Below are 12,644 nucleotides of genomic sequence, written 5' to 3'. Positions count from 1 at the left end.
ATCACATTTTTTGAAAGAAAACAGAGGTGTTTTTTGCAAACGTGCCTACCTCTAGATTTTGGCATCTAGCTCAGCCGGCACCCAGGGAAACCGACCAAACCTGTGCATTTTTTAAAACTAGAGACATAGGGGAATCCAAGATCGGGTGACTTGTGGGGCTCTGACCAGGTTCTGTTACCCAACATCCTTTGCAAAACGCATAATTTGGCAATAAAAACACGTTTTCCTCACATTTTGGTGACAGAAAGTTCTGGAATCAGAGAGGAGCCACAAATTTCCCTCCATCCAGCGTTCCCCCAAGTCTCCCGATAAAAATGATACCTCACTTGTGTGGGTAGGCCTAGCGCCAGTGACAGGAAATGCCTCAAAACGCAACGTGGACCCATCACATTTTTTTAAAGAAAACAGAGGTGTTTTTTGCAAACGTGCCTACCTGTAGATTTTGGCCTCTAGCTCAGCCGGCATCTAGGGAAACCTACCAAACCTGTGCATTTTTTTAAACTAGAGACCTAGGGGAATCCAAGATCGGGTGACTTTCTGGGGCTCTGACCAGGTTCTGTTACCCAAAATCCTTTGCAAACCGCAAAATTTGGCTAAAAAAACACGTTTTCCTCATATTTTGGTGACAGAAAGTTCTGGAACCAGAGAGGAGCCACATATTTCCCTCCATCCAGCGTTCCCCCAAGTCTCCCGATAAAAATGATACTTCACTTGTGTGGGTAGGCCTAGCGCCCGCGACAGGAAATGGCCCAAAACACAACGTGGACACATCACATTTTTTCATAGAAAACAGTGCCTACCTGTGGATTTTGGCCTCTAGCTCAGCCGGCACCTGGGGAAACCTAGCAAACCAGCGCATTTTTTAAAACTAGAAACCCAGGGGAATCCAAGATGGGGTGACTTGTGGGGCTCTGACCAGGTTCTGTTACCCAGAATCCTTTGCAAACCTCAAACTTTGGCTAAAAAAAACACATTTTCCTCAAATTTTGGTGACAGAAAGTTCTGAAATCAGAGAGGAGCCACAAATTTCCTTCCACCCAGCGTTCCCCCAAGTCTCCCGATAAAAATGATACCTCACTTGTGTGGGTAGGCCTAGCGCCCGCGACAGGAAATGCCCCAAAACGCAACGTGGACCCATCACATTTTTTGAAAGAAAACAGAGGTGTTTTTTGCAAACGTGCCTACCTGTAGATTTTGGCCTCTAGCTCAGCCGGCACCTAGGGAACCCTACCAAACCTGTGCATTTTTTAAAACTAGAGACCTAGGGGAATCCAAGATCGGGTGACTTGTGGGGCTCTGACCAGGTTCTGTTACCCAAAATCCTTTGCAAAACGCATAATTTGGCAAAAAAAACACGTTTTCCTCACATTTTGGTGACAGAAAGTTCTGGAATCAGAGAGGAGCCACAAATTTCCCTCCATCCAGCGTTCCCCCAAGTCTCCCGATAAAAATGATACCTCACTTGTGTGGGTAGGCCTAGCGCCTGCGACAGGAAATGCCTCAAAACGCAACGTGGACCCATCACATTTTTTTAAAGAAAACAGAGGTGTTTTTTGCAAACGTGCCTACCTGTAGATTTTGGCCTCTAGCTCAGCCGGCATCTAGGGAAACCTACCAAACCTGTGCATTTTTTAAAACTAGAGACCTAGGGGAATTGAAGATCGGGTGACTTGTGGGGCTCTGACCAGGTTCTGTTACCCAAAATCCTTTGCAAACCGCAAAATTTGGCTAAAAAAACACGTTTTCCTCATATTTTGGTGACAGAAAGTTCTGGAACCAGAGAGGAGCCACAGATTTCCCTCCATCCAGCGTTCCCCCAAGTCTCCCGATAAAAATGATACCTCACTTGTGTGGGTAGGCCTAGCGCCCGCGACAGGAAATGGCCCAAAACACAACGTGGACACATCACATTTTTTCATAGAAAACATTGCCTACCTGTGGATTTTGGCCTCTAGCTCAGCCGGCACCTGGGGAAACCTAGCAAACCAGCGCATTTTTTAACACTAGAAACCCAGGGGAATCCAAGATGGGGTGACTTGTGGGGCTCTGACCAGGTTCTGTTACCCAGAATCCTTTGCAAACCTCAAACTTTGGCTAAAAAAACACATTTTCCTCAAATTTTGGTGACAGAAAGTTCTGAAATCAGAGAGGAGCCACAAATTTCCTTCCACCCAGCGTTCCCCCAAGTCTCCCGATAAAAATGATACCTCACTTGTGTGGGTAGGCCTAGCGCCCGCGACAGGAAATGCCCCAAAACGCAACGTGGACCCATCACATTTTTTGAAAGAAAACAGAGGTGTTTTTTGCAAACGTGCCTACCTGTAGATTTTGGCCTCTAGCTCAGCCGGCACCTAGGTAAACCTACCAAACCTGTGCATTTTTTTAAACTAGAGACCTAGGGGAATCCAAGATCGGGTGACTTTCTGGGGCTCTGACAAGGTTCTGTTACCCAAAATCCTTTGCAAACCGCAAAATTTGGCTAAAAAAACATGTTTTCCTCACATTTTGGTGACAGAAAGTTCTGGAACCAGAGAGGAGCCACAAATTTCCCTCAATCCAGCGTTCCCCCAAGTCTCCCGATAAAAATGATACCTCACTTGTGTGGGTAGGCCTAGCGCCCGCGACAGGAAATGGCCCAAAACACAACGTGGACACATCACATTTTTTCGTAGAAAACAGTGCCTACCTGTGGATTTTGGCCTCTAGCTCAGCCGGCACCTGGGGAAACCTAGCAAACCAGCGCATTTTTTAAAACTAGAAACCCAGGGGAATCCAAGATGGGGTGACTTGTGGGGCTCTGACCAGGTTCTGTTACCCAGAATCCTTTGCAAACCTCAAACTTTGGCTAAAAAAACACATTTTCCTCAAATTTTGGTGAGAGAAAGTTCTGAAATCAGAGAGGAGCCACAAATTTCCTTCCACCCAGCGTTCCCCCAAGACTCCCGATAAAAATGATACCTCACTTGTGTGGGTAGGCCTAGCGCCCGCGACAGGAAATGCCCCAAAACGCAACGTGGACCCATCACATTTTTTGAAAGAAAACAGAGGTGTTTTTTGCAAACGTGCCTACCTCTAGATTTTGGCATCTAGCTCAGCCGGCACCCAGGGAAACCGACCAAACCTGTGCATTTTTTAAAACTAGAGACATAGGGGAATCCAAGATCGGGTGACTTGTGGGGCTCTGACCAGGTTCTGTTACCCAACATCCTTTGCAAAACGCATAATTTGGCAATAAAAACACGTTTTCCTCACATTTTGGTGACAGAAAGTTCTGGAATCAGAGAGGAGCCACAAATTTCCCTCCATCCAGCGTTCCCCCAAGTCTCCCGATAAAAATGATACCTCACTTGTGTGGGTAGGCCTAGCGCCAGTGACAGGAAATGCCTCAAAACGCAACGTGGACCCATCACATTTTTTTAAAGAAAACAGAGGTGTTTTTTGCAAACGTGCCTACCTGTAGATTTTGGCCTCTAGCTCAGCCGGCATCTAGGGAAACCTACCAAACCTGTGCATTTTTTTAAACTAGAGACCTAGGGGAATCCAAGATCGGGTGACTTTCTGGGGCTCTGACCAGGTTCTGTTACCCAAAATCCTTTGCAAACCGCAAAATTTGGCTAAAAAAACACGTTTTCCTCACATTTTGGTGACAGAAAGTTCTGGAACCAGAGAGGAGCCACAAATTTCCCTCCATCCAGCGTTCCCCCAAGTCTCCCGATAAAAATGATACCTCACTTGTGTGGGTAGGCCTAGCGCCCGCGACAGGAAATGGCCCAAAACACAACGTGGACACATCACATTTTTTCATAGAAAACAGTGCCTACCTGTGGATTTTGGCCTCTAGCTCAGCCGGCACCTGGGGAAACCTAGCAAACCAGCGCATTTTTTAAAACTAGAAACCCAGGGGAATCCAAGATGGGGTGACTTGTGGGGCTCTGACCAGGTTCTGTTACCCAGAATCCTTTGCAAACCTCAAACTTTGGCTAAAAAAACACATTTTCCTCAAATTTTGGTGAGAGAAAGTTCTGAAATCAGAGAGGAGCCACAAATTTCCTTCCACCCAGCGTTCCCCCAAGTCTCCCGATAAAAATGATACCTCACTTGTGTGGGTAGGCCTAGTGCCCGCGACAGGAAATGCCCCAAAACGCAACGTGGACCCATCACATTTTTTGAAAGAAAACAGAGGTGTTTTTTGCAAACGTGCCTACCTGTAGATTTTGGCCTCTAGCTCAGCCGGCACCTAGGGAAACCTACCAAACCTGTGCATTTTTTAAAACTAGAGACCTAGGGGAATCCAAGATCGGGTGACTTGTGGGGCTCTGACCAGGTTCTGTTACCCAAAATCCTTTGCAAAACGCATAATTTGGCAAAAAAAACACGTTTTCCTCACATTTTGGTGACAGAAAGTTCTGGAATCAGAGAGGAGCCACAAATTTCCCTCCATCCAGCGTTCCCCCAAGTCTCCCGATAAAAATGATACCTCACTTCTGTGGGTAGGCCTAGCGCCCGCGACAGGAAATGCCCCAAAACGCAACGTGGACCCATCACATTTTTTCATAGAAAACAGAGGTGTTTTTTGCAAACGTGCCTACCTGTAGATTTTGGCCTCTAGCTCAGCCGGCAACTAGGGAAACCTACCAAACCTGTGCATTTTTTAAAACTAGAGACCTAGGGGAATCCAAGATCGGGTGACTTTTGGGGCTCTGACCAGGTTCTGTTACCCAAAATCCTTTGCAAACCGCAAAATTTCGCTAAAAAAACAAGTTTTCCTCATATTTTGGTGACAGAAAGTTCTGGAACCAGAGAGGATCCACATATTTCCCTCCATCCAGCGTTCCCCCAAGTCTCCCGATAAAAATGATACCTCACTTGTGTGGGTAGGCCTAGCGCCCGCGACAGGAAATGCCCCAAAACGCAACGTGGACCCATCACATTTTTTGAAAGAAAACAGAGGTGTTATTTGCAAACGTGCCTACCTGTAGATTTTGGCCTCTAGCTCAACCGGCACCTAGGGAAACCTACCAAACCTGTGCATTTTTTAAAACTAGAGACCTAGGGGAATCCAAGATGGGGTGACTTGTGGGGCTCTGACCAGGTTCTGTTACCCAGAATCCTTTGCAAACCTCAAACTTTGGCTAAAAAAACACATTTTCCTCAAATTTTGGTGAGAGAAAGTTCTGAAATCAGAGAGGAGCCACAAATTTCCTTCCACCCAGCGTTCCCCCAAGTCTCCCGATAAAAATGATACCTCACTTGTGTGGGTAGGCCTAGCGCCCGCGACAGGAAATGCCCCAAAACGCAACGTGGACCCATCACATTTTTTGAAAGAAAACAGAGGTGTTTTTTGCAAACGTGCCTACCTCTAGATTTTGGCCTCTAGCTCAGCCGGCACCTAGGGAAACCTACCAAACCTGTGCATTTTTTTAAACTAGAGACCTAGGGGAATCCAAGATCGGGTGACTTGTGGGGCTCTGACCAGGTTCTGTTACCCAACATCCTTTGCAAACCGCAAAATTTGGCTAAAAAAACACGTTTTCCTCATATTTTGGTGACAGAAAGTTCTGGAACCAGAGAAGAGCCACAAATTTCCCTCCATCCAGCGTTCCCCCAAGTCTCCCGATAAAAATGATACCTCACTTGTGTGGGTAGGCCTAGCGCCCGTGACAGGAAATGGCCCAAAACACAACGTGGACACATCACATTTTTTCATAGAAAACATTGCCTACCTGTGGATTTTGGCCTCTAGCTCAGCCGGCACCTGGGGAAACCTAGCAAACCAGCGCATTTTTTAACACTAGAAACCCAGGGGAATCCAAGATGGGGTGACTTGTGGGGCTCTGACCAGGTTCTGTTACCCAGAATCCTTTGCAAACCTCAAACTTTGGCTAAAAAAACACATTTTCCTCAAATTTTGGTGACAGAAAGTTCTGAAATCAGAGAAGAGCCACAAATTTCCTTCCACCCAGCGTTCCCCCAAGTCTCCCGATAAAAATGATACCTCACTTGTGTGGGTAGGCCTAGCGCCCGCGACAGAAAATGCCCCAAAACGCAACATGGACCCATCACATTTTTTGAAAGAAAACAGAGGTGTTTTTTGCAAACGTGCCTACCTGTAGATTTTGGCCTCTAGCTCAGCCGGCACCTAGGTAAACCTACCAAACCTGTGCATTTTTTTAAACTAGAGACCTAGGGGAATCCAAGATCGGGTGACTTTCTGGGGCTCTGACCAGGTTCTGTTACCCAAAATCCTTTGCAAACCGCAAAATTTGGCTAAAAAAACACGTTTTCCTCATATTTTGGTGACAGAAAGTTCTGGAACCAGAGAGGAGCCACATATTTCCCTCCATCCAGCGTTCCCCCAAGTCTCCCGATAAAAATGATACTTCACTTGTGTGGGTAGGCCTAGCGCCCGCGACAGGAAATGGCCCAAAACACAACGTGGACACATCACATTTTTTCATAGAAAACAGTGCCTACCTGTGGATTTTGGCCTCTAGCTCAGCCGGCACCTGGGGAAACCTAGCAAACCATCGCATTTTTTAAAACTAGAAACCCAGGGGAATCCAAGATGGGGTGACTTGTGGGGCTCTGACCAGGTTCTGTTACCCAGAATCCTTTGCAAACCTCAAACTTTGGCTAAAAAAAACACATTTTCCTCATATTTTGGTGACAGAAAGTTCTGAAATCAGAGAGGAGCCACAAATTTCCTTCCACCCAGCGTTCCCCCAAGTCTCCCGATAAAAATGATACCTCACTTGTGTGGGTAGGCCTAGCGCCCGCGACAGGAAATGCCCCAAAACGCAACGTGGACCCATCACATTTTTTGAAAGAAAACAGAGGTGTTTTTTGCAAACGTGCCTACCTGTAGATTTTGGCCTCTAGCTCAGCCGGCACCTAGGGAAACCTACCAAACCTGTGCATTTTTTAAAACTAGAGACCTAGGGGAATCCAAGATCGGGTGACTTGTGGGGCTCTGACCAGGTTCTGTTACCCAAAATCCTTTGCAAAACGCATAATTTGGCAAAAAAAACACGTTTTCCTCACATTTTGGTGACAGAAAGTTCTGGAATCAGAGAGGAGCCACAAATTTCCCTCCATCCAGCGTTCCCCCAAGTCTCCCGATAAAAATGATACCTCACTTGTGTGGGTAGGCCTAGCGCCTGCGACAGGAAATGCCTCAAAACGCAACGTGGACCCATCACATTTTTTTAAAGAAAACAGAGGTGTTTTTTGCAAACGTGCCTACCTGTAGATTTTGGCCTCTAGCTCAGCCGGCATCTAGGGAAACCTACCAAACCTGTGCATTTTTTAAAACTAGAGACCTAGGGGAATTGAAGATCGGGTGACTTGTGGGGCTCTGACCAGGTTCTGTTACCCAAAATCCTTTGCAAACCGCAAAATTTGGCTAAAAAAACACGTTTTCCTCATATTTTGGTGACAGAAAGTTCTGGAACCAGAGAGGAGCCACAGATTTCCCTCCATCCAGCGTTCCCCCAAGTCTCCCGATAAAAATGATACCTCACTTGTGTGGGTAGGCCTAGCGCCCGCGACAGGAAATGGCCCAAAACACAACGTGGACACATCACATTTTTTCATAGAAAACATTGCCTACCTGTGGATTTTGGCCTCTAGCTCAGCCGGCACCTGGGGAAACCTAGCAAACCAGCGCATTTTTTAACACTAGAAACCCAGGGGAATCCAAGATGGGGTGACTTGTGGGGCTCTGACCAGGTTCTGTTACCCAGAATCCTTTGCAAACCTCAAACTTTGGCTAAAAAAACACATTTTGCTCAAATTTTGGTGACAGAAAGTTCTGAAATCAGAGAGGAGCCACAAATTTCCTTCCACCCAGCGTTCCCCCAAGTCTCCCGATAAAAATGATACCTCACTTGTGTGGGTAGGCCTAGCGCCAGTGACAGGAAATGCCTCAAAACGCAACGTGGACCCATCACATTTTTTTAAAGAAAACAGAGGTGTTTTTTGCAAACGTGCCTACCTGTAGATTTTGGCCTCTAGCTCAGCCGGCACCTAGGGAAACCTACCAAACCTGTGCATTTTTTTAAAACTAGAGACCTAGGGGAATCCAAGATCGGGTGACTTGTGGGGCTCTGACCAGGTTCTGTTACCCAAAATCCTTTGCAAAACGCATAATTTGGCAAAAAAAACACGTTTTCCTCACATTTTGGTGACAGAAAGTTCTGGAATCAGAGAGGAGCCACAAATTTCCCTCCATCCAGCGTTCCCCCAAGTCTCCCGATAAAAATGATACCTCACTTGTGTGGGTAGGCCTAGCGCCTGCGACAGGAAATGCCTCAAAACGCAACGTGGACCCATCACATTTTTTTAAAGAAAACAGAGGTGTTTTTTGCAAACGTGCCTACCTGTAGATTTTGGCCTCTAGCTCAGCCGGCATCTAGGGAAACCTACCAAACCTGTGCATTTTTTAAAACTAGAGACCTAGGGGAATTGAAGATCGGGTGACTTGTGGGGCTCTGACCAGGTTCTGTTACCCAAAATCCTTTGCAAACCGCAAAATTTGGCTAAAAAAACACGTTTTCCTCATATTTTGGTGACAGAAAGTTCTGGAACCAGAGAGGAGCCACAGATTTCCCTCCATCCAGCGTTCCCCCAAGTCTCCCGATAAAAATGATACCTCACTTGTGTGGGTAGGCCTAGCGCCCGCGACAGGAAATGGCCCAAAACACAACGTGGACACATCACATTTTTTCATAGAAAACATTGCCTACCTGTGGATTTTGGCCTCTAGCTCAGCCGGCACCTGGGGAAACCTAGCAAACCAGCGCATTTTTTAACACTAGAAACCCAGGGGAATCCAAGATGGGGTGACTTGTGGGGCTCTGACCAGGTTCTGTTACCCAGAATCCTTTGCAAACCTCAAACTTTGGCTAAAAAAACACATTTTGCTCAAATTTTGGTGACAGAAAGTTCTGAAATCAGAGAGGAGCCACAAATTTCCTTCCACCCAGCGTTCCCCCAAGTCTCCCGATAAAAATGATACCTCACTTGTGTGGGTAGGCCTAGCGCCCGCGACAGGAAATGCCCCAAAACGCAACGTGGACCCATCACATTTTTTGAAAGAAAACAGAGGTGTTTTTTGCAAACGTGCCTACCTGTAGATTTTGGCCTCTAGCTCAGCCGGCACCTAGGTAAACCTACCAAACCTGTGCATTTTTTTAAACTAGAGACCTAGGGGAATCCAAGATCGGGTGACTTTCTGGGGCTCTGACAAGGTTCTGTTACCCAAAATCCTTTGCAAACCGCAAAATTTGGCTAAAAAAACATGTTTTCCTCACATTTTGGTGACAGAAAGTTCTGGAACCAGAGAGGAGCCACAAATTTCCCTCAATCCAGCGTTCCCCCAAGTCTCCCGATAAAAATGATACCTCACTTGTGTGGGTAGGCCTAGCGCCCGCGACAGGAAATGGCCCAAAACACAACGTGGACACATCACATTTTTTCGTAGAAAACAGTGCCTACCTGTGGATTTTGGCCTCTAGCTCAGCCGGCACCTGGGGAAACCTAGCAAACCAGCGCATTTTTTAAAACTAGAAACCCAGGGGAATCCAAGATGGGGTGACTTGTGGGGCTCTGACCAGGTTCTGGTACCCAGATTCCTTTGCAAACCTCAAACTTTGGCTAAAAAAACACATTTTCCTCAAATTTTGGTGAGAGAAAGTTCTGAAATCAGAGAGGAGCCACAAATTTCCTTCCACCCAGCGTTCCCCCAAGTCTCCCGATAAAAATGATACCTCACTTGTGTGGGTAGGCCTAGCGCCCGCGACAGGAAATGCCCCAAAACGCAACGTGGACCCATCACATTTTTTGAAAGAAAACAGAGGTGTTTTTTGCAAACGTGCCTACCTCTAGATTTTGGCATCTAGCTCAGCCGGCACCCAGGGAAACCTACCAAACCTGTGCATTTTTTAAAACTAGAGACATAGGGGAATCCAAGATCGGGTGACTTGTGGGGCTCTGACCAGGTTCTGTTACCCAACATCCTTTGCAAAACGCATAATTTGGCAATAAAAACACGTTTTCCTCACATTTTGGTGACAGAAAGTTCTGGAATCAGAGAGGAGCCACAAATTTCCCTCCATCCAGCGTTCCCCCAAGTCTCCCGATAAAAATGATACCTCACTTGTGTGGGTAGGCCTAGCGCCAGTGACAGGAAATGCCTCAAAACGCAACGTGGACCCATCACATTTTTTTAAAGAAAACAGAGGTGTTTTTTGCAAACGTGCCTACCTGTAGATTTTGGCCTCTAGCTCAGCCGGCATCTAGGGAAACCTACCAAACCTGTGCATTTTTTAAAACTAGAGACCTAGGGGAATCGAAGATCGGGTGACTTGTGGGGCTCTGACCAGGTTCTGTTACCCAAAATCCTTTGCAAACCGCAAAATTTGGCTAAAAAAACACGTTTTCCTCATATTTTGGTGACAGAAAGTTCTGGAACCAGAGAGGAGCCACAGATTTCCCTCCATCCAGCGTTCCCCCAACTCTCCCGATAAAAATGATACCTCACTTGTGTGGGTAGGCCTAGCGCCCGCGACAGGAAATGGCCCAAAACACAACGTGGACACATCACATTTTTTCATAGAAAACATTGCCTACCTGTGGATTTTGGCCTCTAGCTCAGCCGGCACCTGGGGAAACCTAGCAAACCAGTGCATTTTTTAACACTAGAAACCCAGGGGAATCCAAGATGGGGTGACTTGTGGGGCTCTGACCAGGTTCTGTTACCCAGAATCCTTTGCAAACCTCAAACTTTGGCTAAAAAAACACATTTTCCTCAAATTTTGGTGACAGAAAGTTCTGAAATCAGAGAGGAGCCACAAATTTCCTTCCACCCAGCGTTCCCCCAAGTCTCCCGATAAAAATGATACCTCACTTGTGTGGGTAGGCCTAGCGCCCGCGACAGGAAATGCCCCAAAACGCAACGTGGACCCATCAAATTTTTTTAAAGAAAACAGAGGTGTTTTTTGCAAACGTGCCTACCTGTAGATTTTGGCCTCTAGCTCAGCCGGCACCTAGGTAAACCTACCAAACCTGTGCATTTTTTTAAACTAGAGACCTAGGGGAATCCAAGATCGGGTGACTTTCTGGGGCTCTGACCAGGTTCTGTTACCCAAAATCCTTTGCAAACCGCAAAATTTGGCTAAAAAAACACGTTTTCCTCACATTTTGGTGACAGAAAGTTCTGGAACCAGAGAGGAGCCACAAATTTCCCTCCATCCAGCGTTCCCCCAAGTCTCCCGATAAAAATGATACCTCACTTGTGTGGGTAGGCCTAGCGCCCGCGACAGGAAATGGCCCAAAACACAACGTGGACACATCACATTTTTTCATAGAAAACAGTGCCTACCTGTGGATTTTGGCCTCTAGCTCAGCCGGCACCTGGGGAAACCTAGCAAACCAGCGCATTTTTTAACACTAGAAACCCAGGGGAATCCAAGATGGGGTGACTTGTGGAGCTCTGACCAGGTTCTGTTACCCAGAATCCTTTGCAAACCTCAAACTTTGGCTAAAAAAACACATTTTCCTCAAATTTTGGTGACAGAAAGTTCTGAAATCAGAGAGGAGCCACAAATTTCCTTCCACCCAGCGTTCCCCCAAGTCTCCCGATAAACATTATACCTCACTTGTGTGGGTAGGCCTAGCGCCCGCGACAGGAAATGCCCCAAAACGCAACGTGGACCCATCACATTTTTTGAAAGAAAACAGAGGTGTTTTTTGAAAACGTGCCTACCTGTAGATTTTGGCCTCTAGCTCAGCCGGCATCTAGGGAAACCTACCAAACCTGTGCATTTTTTAAAACTAGAGACCTAGGGGAATCAAAGATCGGGTGACTTGTGGGGCTCTGACCAGGTTCTGTTACCCAAAATCCTTTGCAAACCGCAAAATTTCGCTAAAAAAACAAGTTTTCCTCATATTTTGGTGACAGAAAGTTCTGGAACCAGAGAGGATCCACATATTTCCCTCCATCCAGCTTTCCCCCAAGTCTCCCAATAAAAATGATACCTCACTTGTGTGGGTAGGCCTAGCGCCCGCGACAGGAAATGCCCCAAAACGCAACGTGGACCCATCACATTTTTTTAAAGAAAACAGAGGTGTTTTTTGCAAACGTGCCTACCTGTAGATTTTGGCCTCTAGCTCAGCCGGCACCTAGGGAAACCTACCAAACCTGTGCATTTTTTAAAATTAGAGACCTAGGGGAATCCAAGATCGGGTGACTTGTGGGGCTCTGACCAGGTTCTGTTACCCAAAATCCTTTGCAAACCGCAAAATTTGGCTAAAAAAACACGTTTTCCTCATATTTTGGTGACAGAAAGTTCTGGAACCAGAGAGGAGCCACAAATTTCCCTCCATCCAGCGTTCCCCCAAGTCTCCCGATAAAAATGATACCTCACTTGTGTGGGTAGGCCTAGCGCCCGCGACAGGAAATGGCCCAAAACACAACGTGGACACATCACATTTTTTCATAGAAAACAGTGCCTACCTGTGGATTTTGGCCTCTAGCTCAGCCGGCACCTGGGGAAACCTAGCAAACCAGCGCATTTTTTAAAACTAGAAACCCAGGGGAATCCAAGATGGGGTGACTTGTGGGGCTCTGACCAGGTTCTGTTACC

Source organism: Pleurodeles waltl, chromosome 10 (assembly GCF_031143425.1).
Source record: "Pleurodeles waltl isolate 20211129_DDA chromosome 10, aPleWal1.hap1.20221129, whole genome shotgun sequence".
In the NCBI taxonomy this organism is placed as follows: Eukaryota; Metazoa; Chordata; class Amphibia; order Caudata; family Salamandridae; genus Pleurodeles; species Pleurodeles waltl.
The sequence above is the reverse complement of the archived record's forward strand: the minus strand, read 5'-3'. Positions refer to the sequence as shown.